This window comes from Lepidochelys olivacea (genome assembly GCF_965140295.1).
Source record: "Lepidochelys olivacea isolate rLepOli2 genome assembly, chromosome: 4".
In the NCBI taxonomy this organism is placed as follows: domain Eukaryota; kingdom Metazoa; phylum Chordata; order Testudines; family Cheloniidae; genus Lepidochelys; species Lepidochelys olivacea.
In genome coordinates, this window is record NC_140414.1 from 15,923,337 (window position 1) to 15,937,558 (window position 14,222).

At 44.5% G+C, this 14,222-nt stretch overlaps 1 long non-coding RNA gene across 1 annotated transcript; it reads left to right on the forward strand.

Annotated features, from left to right (window-relative positions):
* Positions 1-9: 9 nt before the first annotated feature.
* On the forward strand, positions 10-12,917 carry LOC311519215. Its single transcript, XR_014711228.1, has 3 exons — positions 10-170; positions 3,927-10,290; positions 11,045-12,917. It is a non-coding gene; the product is annotated as an uncharacterized lncRNA (long non-coding RNA).
* The last annotated feature ends 1,305 nt before the right edge of the window (positions 12,918-14,222 follow it).

Here is a 14,222-nt window from a genome sequence, read left to right on the forward strand (position 1 = left end):
TGCCGCCACTTCCGGCCCCACCCGCCGCACTGGAGGCGCGTGCGTGAGGGGCGCGAGCCGGAGCGACCGCCCCGAGCGCGGCTCCGAACCGCCGCTTGGAGAGTCCCTCGCTCCCCCGGGGCTCACGTCGCCCGGAGAGAGGCCGCGGCTGGCGCGGGAGCTGGAGCAGGGTACATCCGGGGCGGGTACGGGTGAGGGAGGAGTATCGGGGGGGGCGGGAGGAGTATGTCTGTGCTGGGAGGAGTTTTGGGGGGTCTGTGTACTGGTGTGGGTATTGGGGGGTCTGTACGGGGAGGGGACATTGGGGGGTTTGGGAGGGGGTCTGTGTACTGGGAGAGGGTATTGGGGGGTCTGTGGGGTGGGCATTGGGGGGTATGGGGAGGGGGGTCTGTATGGGGTGAGGGGTCTGTGTACTGGGAGAGGGTATTGGGGGGTCTGTACTGGGGTGGGCATTGGGGGATATGGGAGGGGGTCTGTGCACTGGGAGAGGGTATTGGGGGGTCTGTACTGGGGTGGGCATTGGGGGTTTGGGAGGGGGTCTGTGTACTGAGAGAGGGTATTGGGGGTCTGTACTGGGGTGGGCATTGGGGGTTTGGGAGGGGGTCTGTGTACTGAGAGAGGGTATTGGGGGTCTGTACTGGGGTGGGCATTGGGGGGTATGGGAGGGGGGTCTATGTACTGAGAGAGGGTATTGGGGGTCTGTACTGGGGTGGGCATTGGGGGGTATGGGAGGGGGGTCTATGTACTGAGAGAGGGTATTGGGGGTCTGTACTGGGGTGGGCATTGGGGGATATGGGAGGGGGTCTGTGTACTGGGAGGGGGTATTGGGGGTATGGGAGGGGGTCTGTGTACTGGGAGGGGTTCCTGGGGGGTGCTGGAGGGGGTACCTGTGGCCTCATTCTCAAGGGGCGAGGGCAGTGTTGCTCCTTAGGATGGTGGCAGGGCGGCTGGTGCAGGCCTAAGACACAGTGGCAGCCAACTGTCAGTCACGCCTCCCTGCCTCTTCCTCTCCCCAGGGCTGGGAGCTGGGGCTTGTTGGGTGGGATCTGGTAGCTGTGGCTGCAGTGGAGGGACCCATCAGGGTGTGGAACCAGCTGTTTCTGAGCTGCAGCATCTGCTCCACAAGAATCTTGCACATTTCATCTTATTTGAAAACTCCGCTTGGACAGAGGGTGGAAGATCAAAAAAGGAAATGTTGGGGAAACCTGGATGTATGGTAACCCTATGCCACCCCCCATGCCACTCCTGGATCCCCCACAGAGCCACTCTGAGCCCCTGTCACCCCCACACAGCACCACTCCCAGACCCTCACGCAGCACCATTCCAAACCCTCCTGCAACACCACCACTCGTAGACCCCCTCCATGGAGCCATTCCAAACCCTGTCACTCCCCCACAGTGCCATTCTGCACCCCCTGCTATCCCCAACAGCACTGCTCCCAGTTCACCCCAAGCTACTCTGAGCCCGCATCGCTCCTCACAGAGCTACTCCCAGACTCCCATCACCTCCACACAGTGCCACTGCCAGACTTCCCCCACAGCCCTCCCAGAGCCATTTTGAGCCCCCCTTCACCCCAACATGAAGCTGCTCCCAGGTCACCTGTATAATATCCCCTCCTACTAACCCCCTCACTCAGAGCCAGCCCCCTACGTACATATAGCCACTCCCAGCTCCCCTCTGCATCCCATAACTGCCTTCTCCTACACACAGCTACTCCTAACCCTGCCCACAACTACTCCCAGTGCCCCTTTCCCCCACAGTCTCTCGTAACTTTCTCCCTCCTCCTCCCCCCCTGGACGTATATAGCCACTCTTAATCTTCACGCATGCCTGCACACAGTAACTCCCAGCCCTCTTCCCCACACATACTGTTGGAATTATTTTTTATACAGGTGTGATGTTCCTTAGGATATGATATGGACTGATGTGTCTCCTCAGTTCTCCAATCTGGTCCTGCTGTCTCAGCCTCTAGCATGGAAAATCACTCTCAGCTGAATTGTATGAGTGTTACAGCTAACCATTCATTAATTACGTTCTAGGGCAACACCAGCAAATGCCCAGGCCCAGACTGGTGCTCAGAAATGTGCATCTTGTTCTACCTAGCTCTTTCCTTCTGTGCAATACAAGCTCATAGAAAGTCTGTCATTTCAATAATAGAAAGTGATATGCACAAATCTTATTATCCAAATGGAGGCTCCCAAACACTTCAATCCAAACACACACTGATTTAGTTAAAACAAGTTTATTAACTACAGAAAGAAAGATTTTAAGTGATTGCAAATAATGAGGCATAAAAGTCAGTATTGGTTACAAAGTTTACATTTTTGCCCTTTATTTTCTAATACCTAACATAGCAAGCTAATTGAAATCAAAGCAAATGCAAGAGGACTGTTGGCCCTTAACTAAAACTCAGTGGGTTTTTTTGGTTGGCTAGCTCCCAGTACCAAAAGGAAGGGTTGATGGGAAATTGGGACTCTGAGACTGACACTCCTTAGGGGCAATGGGGAGAGGCCAGTGCTCCAGGTCAGCCTGATTGATGTGGCAGGCAGTCTAAGGGCAGAGGCAGGAGGCCGGGGGGGGGGGTCCCATCCTCCATATGAGCTGGAGCTGCCTGGGCCAGAATGGGGCCAAGCTAAGGAGAGAGCAGGAGCTCAGGCTGAGCTGGGGAGCAGAGCCATGCCAGCCAGAGACCATCAGAGAAGCAGCCTGAGCTGGGGAGAGTGGCAGCAAGAGTCAGAGAAGCAGCCCAGAGAGCAGATCCATGCTGGGAGGAGAGCTGCAGCAACCAGAGCCAGAGGGGCCAGAAAAGCAGCCCAGAGAACTGGAGGCAGAGCAGCAGCAGCAGTGCTGAGGCAGAATGGAAGTGGAACTGGAGCAGTCCAGAGCTGGGTGTGGTGAACAGCTTGGGAGAGCGAGGGGGATCTGGGCACAGCGCCCTGCACAGGGAGATGCCACCAGCCAAGAGGCCTTGCAGACCAGACTTGGAGGGGATTGTAACCCTGAGCGGGGCGGCGGGGCGGAGCGGAGAAGAACGCTGGGAAGAAGGGTCCTGCCAACTAGAGCCTGAAGGCGTGTGGCCACCACCAGAGCAAGTGTCTACCAGCAGCATCCCTGCAGCACAGTCAGGGCCTGGACAGGAGGCCTGGCATATGTGAGGAATGGACTGTGAACTTCTCTTATACTCCAGAGACAGCTGTTTGTGATGTCCCTATGTCACTGAGCGGGGTTATGTGTTTTCCTTAACCTTTCCCATTTTTTCCTTATTTTTTTTAAATTGATTGCTGTTTAATAAATTGTAATGGCTTGAAATATATGTAATGATCAGTGGGTCAGGGAAGCGTCCAAAATGGAGAGAGTACCTGGGAGTGGGGACACCCTAATCCTGTCCTACGTGACCATGACAAGATTGGGGGTTGAGCCCCCTGGGAATCCTGGGCCCAGTTTTGTCAGGGTTACGAGGACTCTGCCACACAGGAGAGTGGAAGGGGAGTCCTCGAGGTCAGGCGGGCCTCTGGGTAAAAGGAGTGGGAACGAGGACTTGGATCCTTTCGCTAGCCCAGGTTTCACCGGGGTAGTGTATAAGCCAGGAAAGTTCCCCACAAGAGTGGGACCAATCCCATTTACACAAAGGCTTTTCTCACCACATGATTTTTGCAGCCTTTACTAGCTGAAAGTCTTCCAGCCAGGACCCCTCCCCCAGTCCAGTGTTTCTTTAGGTCATGTTACTGCAGTGAGCAGAGAGGAATGGAGGTGAGAGGTGATTTGGGGCCTCTATTCCTCATTTTTGTGTTTTCCTCCTCTTTTAGAATAATCTCTAGCTGGGGTCCAGGTGACAGCAAGTCTGTTTTGGATGGGAACCCCCAGCTGTTTATTTGCCAATATGTGAATTTCTTGCTTACACCATCTCCCCCTTATCTGTTGTTTCAGATAGCTGTCGCTCATCAATAGGGGAATGTGTTCCAATTTATGTTGGTCCTTGTTATGTTTGCATGGATCAGGACTGACGTGAATTGGAACACATTCCCCTATTGTACAGTACAGTACTGTACTTGCATCCGCCAGCGACGTTCAAGGCTTATTACCTACGGAGGACATTCTCCCTTCTGATCAAGGAGCCAGCAGGTGAAGGAAAGCCCAGTTTAAAGGAGTTTTGGAAGTCCTACAACATCTTGAATGGTGTGGAAAACATTGATGCGTCGTGGGAAGAGGTCACTTTGCAAAGTATGAACGGCGTTTGGTGCCATGCATGGCCAGATGCTGCCCACAGCTTCATGGGATTTGATGCTGTTCCTGGTCTCGAGCAAGCAATTGTCAAGTTGGCAAAGTATGTCAGCTTTAAGAAGGTGGAGGAGGAGGATGTACAGGAGTTGCTGGAGTCTCAGGCTGAGCAACTGACAAATGATCTGATTGTGCTGGACCAACAATGGGTATCTGAAGAAAGCAAGGATGATGACGATGATGTAGGGCAGGAAGCCAGGAGTCTGATGACAAAGAATCTCTCCCATTTCTCTGGATTGCTAGATGAGATGACGGAAATCATACAGAGCAGTGATCCTTCTTGTGAGTAGTCTGACAAAGTCTCCAGGGTTTTCAATGATGCAGTGGCTTGCTACAGGGAGATCTATCGTTCAAGGATTCATGCAGGAGAGCAGCTGTTGATAAAATCCTTTTTTAAGACTTCTGCAACCAAAAAGCAACCCAAGAAAATCCAGCCGTCACCTCTTCCTAAGTTTAGCGTAATCAACACTGTTTTATACTGTATTACTCTACTGTATTTACTGTATTAAAATGTTCTATGTGTTTGGTGTTAGTAGGGTTCTACATTATTTTATTCAATGTTTTATATGTAAAATGTGTACTGTATAACTTTTCATTGTAAAAAGGTACACTGTTTAGGCGAAAAGAAAAGAGCATTGTCAAGTTGTGAATGCATCCCCCCCTTATTTCATTATTTCTTATGGGGAAAAATTCCCCGGTATACGTCGTTTGGGTATCCATCGCCCTTTTCAAGAACGCAACCGCAGTGTATACAGGGGACCCCCTTTAATAGTCCACTTGATTATGTTGACACCTGGTTGAGGTGCTGGCTAACCTTTTGTCTCTGAGGAACTGGTTTGGGCTGCTTTTAAAAAAAAAACTTGAAGCATATCTCAGCAATGTCATACAGTAAAATCTTATAACTTTACAAACAATGTTGCCACATTTTATCAGAACAATAATGGTCAGTGAATTATGAGTTTTCAAATGATACCTCAAGGCATACTTTGTACAAAATTTAGCATGGTTTTGTATAAGTGGTGAACATAAGGGTACAGTCTGTCGCAACAGGGTGTTACCACAACACTAATTTAACCATACATTCCTTTATTAAATCCAAAGACAATTATTATTAATACAATTGCTCTAAACATGCCTAAATAATAAGTAATTTACTACATTCAAACAATAACAAAACATAAGCATTTGATCAAGATACTTACAAACACACTAAACTCAGGGATGCTTAGACCCATATTGGTCAGCTCCAACTTGGTCAGGTAGGTCTTGGAAATGAACTCTTAAGGCGTTTACTTTTTTAATACCCTTTAACAAACAAGTGATGTCATTGCCAATTATTGGACCTTAGCTAAGGGTATATGAAGCCATTTTTTATATAGCCAATTATTTACTGTACCTAGTACCCAATTAACCGTATTTATTTATTTATATTTGTGTTATTTTATCCTAAACTTTAAATAAAACAACACTGATATTTTGAAGCATCACTATCAGTTTAACACATCAGCTCTTTTTTCTCATGATCTCAGACTTCTTGGTCACGTGTTTTGGGCCTGTTGCTCATGCTAATATACCACCTCCGTTTAAAACCTTAGTTCATCCACATCTAATGTGGGTCTATATTGTGTCTCTTTCTCACGTGTGTGCACACACACTCAGACTCCTAGGCTTGCCTTCACACACATCCACTCCCATTCTCCATCTACAGACACACAAAATGCCACTCCCAGTTCTCCCTCCACAGTCACTCCCAACCCTCTCCCTCCCCCAGAGCTACTCCCAGCTCCTACTCATGTACAGAGAGCCATTCCCATCACTGCCCAGAGCCACTCCCATCCCCTTCTCTTCCTTCCCCACATATAGAGCTACTCTCACAGGAAGGATTGGCTTTTGGCCCTATGTTAGTTAACATCTTTATCAATGACATGGAAGAAAACATAAAATCATCATAGATAAAGTTTGCAAATGACACAAAAATTGGCAGAATGGAAAATAATGAAGAGGACAGGTAACTGATTCAGAGCAATCTGAATTGCTTAGTAAGCTAGGGTACAAGCAGCCAATATGCATTTTAATAGTCAGTGATTCCTTGGAGTTTGAGAATGATTGTCTATCATGAAATTATAGCCAGTGATTGCTGGTAGAGCTGCAGTGGGCTACTGAGACCAATCCAGGATACACAGATCTTATCACAGCTGGGGCTGACATTTGCCCATGGAAGGGGCGGATCTGAATTGTTGAGTCAGGCTGGAGTGTATTCTTTCCTCCTTTCCCGTTTCTCCAGTTCCTGTTGTCTTCATTGGGTCTCAAAATGCTGGGATCCTTGCCAGAAGGTCCTTCCCCATTTTAATCAGTCGAAGGCTTGGGTTTCCCATAAGTTTATGTTGGCTTTAACGGAGTCTTTGAAACACTTTTTTTGCCTTCCTCTCTTCCATTGGCCTTAGCTCAGTTGTGAGAACATGACCTGCTTCAGGAGTAGATAGTCTAGCATTCGAAGAATGTGACCAGCCCAACAGAGTTGTTGGTGGATGATCATGGTGCTGGAAGTTTGGGCTTCGTACAGAATGCTGATGTTAGTGCTTCGCTCATCCCACTTGATTCAGAAGATTTTGCGGAGGTACCATTGATGGTATCATTCAAGAGCCTTGAGGTGTCTATTGTACATGACCCAGGTTTCAGCATTCTATAGGAGAGCAGGGATAACGGCCTGGTACACCAGAAGCTTGGCTCGGTTCTTGATGTCACCATCTTCGAAGACACATTTTCTAAAGTGTCCAAAAGGTCCACTGGCACATTGGAGGCAATGTTGAATCGCCTCGTCGATGTTGTCTGTCTGCGACAGATAGTTGACAAGGTAGGGGAAGTGCTCCATGTTCTCCAGGGTCTCTTTGTTGCTTGTGACTGCGGGAGCAGGATCCTGGTGGTACACTTTAGTTTTCTTGGTGTTGAGTGTGAGGCCTAGTTGGACGGAGGCCTCAGAGAAGACGTCAACTGTTCTCTGAAGATCTTCTGCATGGGTGCACAGAGCACAGTCATCTGCATAGTTGAATGACTGATTTAGTAGTTGAATGACTGATGAATGACTGATTTAGTAAGTCTTTGTCTTGGATTGGAGGCGATTGAGGCTGAAGAGCTTGCCACCCATTCTGTGTTGGATATCAAGTCTGGAGGGGAACTTGTCAGCAATGAGGCAGAGGATGACGGCAAGGAAGATGGAGAACAGGGTTGGAGCGACGACACTGCCTTGCTTGACTTCTGTCTTGACTAGGAAGGGGTCTGTTTCAGATCCATTGCTGATGACCATGCGGACATGTTGTTGTGGAGGAGTCACTGTCTTCAGGATAGAGCCCCCTATTTCTGTAAGAGTGGCTTACATTCTTTGTTCCTAGATGCAAACATTTACATTTAGCTGTGGATGATGACCTTGATGTGGTGGAGTGGCTTGAGTGTTCCCATGATCCTGAGAGCCACTCTCAGTCCCAACCTCCCCACAGAACTATTCAGTTTCCCCCTCCACACACACAGAGCCACTCCCAGCCCCACTCCCCACTTCCCTCGCAATCACAGAGCTACTCCCGGTCCCCCTCCATATTCACACTCAACCACTCCTAGCTCCCTCACAAGTAAGCTATTGCCAACCCCCCTACAAGGACATTCCTAGCCCACCTACACACACAGCCACTCCCAGCCCCACGCCTAACATCCCCATGCAGTCACTCCTAAACTTTACCCCCACAGACACTCTCAACCTTTTACTCACTCACTCACCCCCCCCCCCGCCGCCACTTCAACCCATCTCATAGCCATTCCCAACATCCACAGGCTCCACACACACCATCTGTCCACACCCCCTTCTCCCCTAAGATAAACATCACCAACCATACTACACGATCCTGCTAATACATCCCAGAATGATTGCTTTTTTTGCAAGTGTTATACTGATGACTTGTATTTAGCTTGTGATCTACTATGACCCCCAGATCCCTTTCCGCAGTACTCCTACCTAGGCAGTCATTTCCCATTTTGTATGTGTGCAACTGATTGTTCCTCCCTAAGTGGAGTGCTTTGCATTTGAATTTCATCCTATTTACTTCAGACCATTTGTCCAGATCATTTTGAATTTTAATCCTATCCTCCAAAGCATCTGTAACCCCTCCTAATTTGGTATTATCCACAAACTTTATAAGTGTACTCTGCCATTATCTAAATCATTGAAGAAGATATTGAACAGAACTGAACCCAGAACTGATTCCTGCGGGTCCCCACTCAATATGCCCTTCCAGCTTGACTATGAACTGCTGATAACTACTCTTTGGGAATGGTTTTCCAACCAGTTATGCACCCACCTTGTAATAGGGCTGTCTAGATTGTATTTCCCTAGTTAGTCATGTGAGACAGTATCAAAAGCCTTACTAAACTCAAGATATACCAAATCTACTGCTTCCCCCGCCCCCCATCCACAAGGCTTGTTACCCTGACAAAGAAAGCCATTAGGTTTGTTAGACATGATTTGTTCTTCACAAATCCATTTGCCTGTTACTTATCACCTTATTCTTTTCTAGGTGTTTGCAATCTGATTGCTTAATTATTTGTTCCATTATCTTTCTGGGTACTGAAGTTAAGCTGACTGGTCAGTAATTCCCCGGCTTGTCCTTATTCCCCTTTTTATAGATTGGCACTATATTTGCCCTTTTCCAGTCGTCTGGAATCTCTCCTATATTCCATGACTTTTTGAAGATAATCGCTAATGGCTCACATATCGCCTCAGTCAGCTCCTTGGGTATTCTAGGATGTATTTAATCAGGCACTGGTATCTTGAAGACATCTAACTTGTCTAAGTAATTTTTAACTTGTTCTTTCCCTATTTTAGCCTCTGATCTTACCTCATTTTCACTGACATTCATTAAATTAGATTCCACTTGCTACTAAACTTTTCAGTGAAAACAAACAAAATCATTTAGCATGTCTGCTATTTCCATATTTTCTGTTGTTTTTTCCCCCTCATTGAGTAATGGGCCTACCCTGTCCTTGGTCTTCCTCTTGCTTCCAATGTATTTGTAGAATGTTTTCTTGTTACCCCTTATGTCTTTAGCTAGTTTAATCTCATTTTGTGTCTTGGCCTTTCTAATTTTGTACCTACAGGCATGTTGTTTTTTTATATTCATCCTTTGTAATTTGACCTAGTTTCCACTTTTTGTAGGATTCTTTTTTGAGTTTCAGATAATTGAAGATCTACTGATTATGCCAGGATGGTCCCTTGCCATACTTCTGATCTTTCCACACAGTGGGATCGTTTGTTCTTGTGGCCTTAATAATATCTCTTTGAAAAACTGCCAACTGTCTTGAACCGTTTTTCCCCTTAGACTTGCTTCACATGGGATCTTACCTACCAACTACCTGAGTTTACTAAAGTCTGCCTTCTTGAAATCCATTACCTTTATTCTGCTGTTTTTCCTCCTACCATTCCTTAGAATCATGAACTCTATCATTTCATGATCACTTTCACACAAGCTGCCTTCCACTTTCATATTCTCAAACAGTTCCTCACTATTTGTCAAAATCACATCTAAAACAGCCTCTATGCTAGTAGCTTTCTCCACATTCTGATATAAAAAATTATCTCCAATACATTCTAAGAACTTGTTGGATAATCTGTGCCCTGCTGTGTTATTTTCCCAACAGATGTCTGGGTAGTTGAAGTCCCTCATCACCACCAAGTCCTGTCCTTTGGATGATATTGTTAGTTGTTCCACCCTCATTATCTGCAAACTTTGCCACCTCACTGTTTACCTCTTTTTCCAGATCATTTCTGAGTATGTTGAACACCACTGTTTCCAGTACAGATCCTTGAGGGAACCTATTATTTACCCATCTCCACTGTAAAAATTGACAATTTATTTCTACCCTTTGTTTCCGATCTTTTAACCAGTTATTGATCCATGAGTGGACCTTCCCTCTTATCCCATGATACCTTAGTTTCCTGAAGAGCCTTTGGTCCAAGACCTCACACTTGGTAAGGCAACCCCCATCCTTTCATGTATTTATACCTGCTCCTGTATTTTCCACTCCATGCATCTGATGAAGTGTGTTCTAGCCCACGAAAGCTTATGCCCAAATAAATTTGTTAGTCTCTAAGGTACCACAAGGACTCCTTGTTGGTTTTGCTGATAGAGACTAACACGGCTACCACTCTGAAACCTATATCTACTTGATTACCCTTGTCTACATTCTTGTTGACTTCTGCAAATTATTGTACTGGAACGGTGAGGCACGATTCCTCTTTAAAAAAGCCATGTTAAACTCTTCCCCCACATATCATATTTGTGTCTGATAATTTTGTTCTTTACTATAGTTTCAATCAGTTTGCTTCGTACTGAAGTCAGGCTTACTGGCCTGTAACTGCCAGGATGACTGCTGGAGACTTTTCTGAAAAATTAGCTTTACATTAGCTAGTCACCTGTGCAGAGGCTGATTTAAGTGACAGGTTACAAACCACAGTTAGTCGTTCTGCAATTTCATATTTGAGTTCCTTCAGAACTCTTGGGTGAATGCCCTGTGGTCCTGGTGACTTATTACTGTTGAATTTATCAATTTGTTCCAAAACCCCACCTCAAACTGGGACAATTCCTCATATTTGTCACCTAACAAGAATGGCTCAGGTGTGTGGAACTCCCCCCTATCCTCTGCAATGAAGACTGAATCAAATAATTAATACATCATCTTCACAATGGCCTCGTATCCTCACTCTTGCCGTTTTCCTTTTGCAGCACACCTGCAACTGCCTATGAGTTAGCCAGGAGTACCATCCACCTGTCTTGCAATCTTGACTAAGTCTATGCTCAGTTTCTGCCTATCCCACCGTCCTCATTTGCGGTATGATTTGGCACATATTTCTGAAGGAGGCACATATGCCAGTAATGAGACTCTTGTGTGTATATTGGATGGATCAGACAGACCAGAATAGTGTCTCAGTAGCCATACTGCTGTTGTGACATATTCCTCTTGGTCGGAGATTGTCCAATAATTAAACCATTCTAGCATACCATGATGGCCATCATATTACAGTCATGAATGGATATTTTCGAGGCCAGAACAGAGATTATTGCAAACTGTGGAAAACAAAGTGGATGCTACAGCTTTGTTTTTCTGATTGGGTTGACGTGGATGAGGAGTTTTCCAGGAGTTTCAGCTTAAATCAAGGTCTTAATTTAACAGTGTCATTATGGACGAAGCTATGAAAGAATGTTAAAAGGCTGCAGCCTCTTGCAATACTTCAAATGGAATCAAATGTTCAATGCTATGGCTTTTGATATATTGTATTCATAAGAAAATTAGTAGAATGCAGCAATATACTACAAAGCAATGTAATACACAAATGTTTTTATTATTATTATTCAAAAATGACAAACTGGTTAAATTCTGCATTATTACACCAGCAGATACTCATAGTAACCCATTGTAAAAAGCTGTAAGTGAAATTCAGCCTTGGTGTAACTCTGCTGGCTTCAGTGGAAATACACCAGAGATGAATTTGGTCCAGTATGCCTAGTGGTGCTGCTATCATTTAAGATCAAATAGAGAGAAAATTCAAGGTGGCTGGGGATGTATAAAAGTCTTAAAATACTCCCTGCTCCACTTTAGCATGAAACAGGATTCCACTATAATTTAGAGATATGAGAGAATTGAAATTATTATTAATCAAAAAAAGCAGAGATGTACTAGAAAGGGGACGGGGGAAGAAGTAATTGCTAGGAACAACAGTTTTCACCTAAGTTTTAACTTCAGCCAATATTTATTCTACCAGTCCTAAAATACCCTATGGATAATACACCTGTAGTAAATAAACATGCTTACATTTCCACACTATTGCTAGCAATTGGCAGTTTTTAATTCTAATAATCTGTGTGTGTTGCACAAAATCATGAGAAGTTTAATAGTTGTAGAAGTCTGTTTTCTTGTTGATGAAGATTTACACTTCCCAGTCATGTTAAAGGATGTATTTCAGAAGTCATGTGCATATCAGATGTAGAAATTACCAATTTAGGGCTTAACTCTGCTCTTAAATATGTGGATTGCTGTTACCACAGAGCTAGTGAGATCATCTGCTATCCAATTGTGTGTAAACCACAGGAAACTGATTTTTACAAGATAGATGGGTTTCTATCCAGTGTATCTCAGATTGCAATAGAGGGTGAAACCCTGGCCCCACTGAGATCAATGGCAAACTTTCTGTGATTTCACAGGGGCCAGGATTTCACCCAGATCTCTTTGTGATTTTGATTAATGTAATTCACCTCTAATTATATCTTGTTCTCATGGAAAAACTACAGTACACAAATAACATTTAGAAAATACTGGTGATTCTTCAAAGAGAGACTATCATAAACCCTAGACTATTCTGCATAGTTAGAAGTTCAACACAAGCATTTTAATTTTTCTGTAAAATTTGTTTTTAATGTAAATTAATAGCTAATGCCTTACAGAGTTGCTAATTTTGTAGCTTGTGCTATGTCCTAAATTACCACCTTATAGACACCTGACTGTAACTGTACTGTCAGTCTCGTTATTTCTGTACTATTTGCTACATTTAAAAAAAAAACCTGTTTAAAGCATTCAAATAAAATATTAAGTTTACACAAATACTTGCACTGTACAAATGCTGTTAATGTTTAAAATTAAAATTTTCAATAAGACCTATATACTTAGAAATATTTCTAAGAAAAATGTACAAAAATTACAAAAATAAGTCTTCTATTTGAGAAAAATACTAAAAGTATTCCAACCACTGTCAAATAATATACATATATAATATGTTAGTGTAAAAACTGTTTGGATTGAAACAGATTTGTCAGTTATTTGCATATCAGATACAGCAAAGTATCAACTACCATTATAGAAAATACTAACCATAACATTCAAGAATCAAATTTCTCTATTCCAGTGTTTAAAAAAAAAAAAAAAAAAAAGCAGCCCCAGGCCAGCAGAAAGTGCACGCACATTTTCTGCAAAATCAGACATGAGTGGTGTGTAACTCTTGTGCTGGCCCACTGCACTTGGGTGAATTTCACTCAAGTATTCAGAATTGACAATAGACCTTGACAGCCTGAGGCAGAGCCTTTGTTCAAAAAATGTATTTAAAAGCTAAAAACTCTATAATCACATGTAAAAAGTTCTGTTTTCATTTTTTTAGTAGATGTCAAATAAACACCATCATACCACAGTACTAAAAGTTAACCAAAAACTTAACACGTTAGGGTCAGATCCAGAGCCACAACACCCAGTGAGGCTAAAGGGCCGTACACTGGGTATCTCCAGTAGGCAGAGGAAAAAGAATCCTGTTCCTGGCCAAAGCCATAGAGCCTCTTCACAGCCATTACTTTATCCAGTGGTTTAAACTGCCTTTTGTACTGCAGAACCGTGCTGGTTCCACAGTCAGAGGGCCCTTAGTAGTAACTGAGGTGGGGTTACATTTGTCCCTTCATGTGTGTGTGTTTGGGTTTTTTTTAAGCTGGTTAGGTAAGTCTTGCTGTTTGCTAAGGACTCAATCCTGCACCCACAGAAATCACTAGGAAAACTCCAACTGTCTTCATGTCCTAAAAAAGGGAGTAATTTTGATGTAATAGTTCTGAAAAATGCAAATTATGTTGCCTTCTGAGGTAACTGGTTACTCTTCAGAATGTTGTCATGGAACCGGTTTCAATATCCGGGATGAAAAGGTGCCTGCTGCCAGGGAGCTGGAAACAAAGAAAAATATACTTGAGAAAGGATTAAGGCACGGGAAATATAGATTCCTCTTTCAACCCTCCAAAGCCCACCAAACACCACGCCTTTGCACTTCTATAGCATCTTTAGAAGGTTTCGAAAGCATTCAAAGACTGAAGCACTGACCTTCACCCTGTGCAGAGGACAGCAAAAGGCCTATGTGCCTTAAAGTCCTGTAATGCA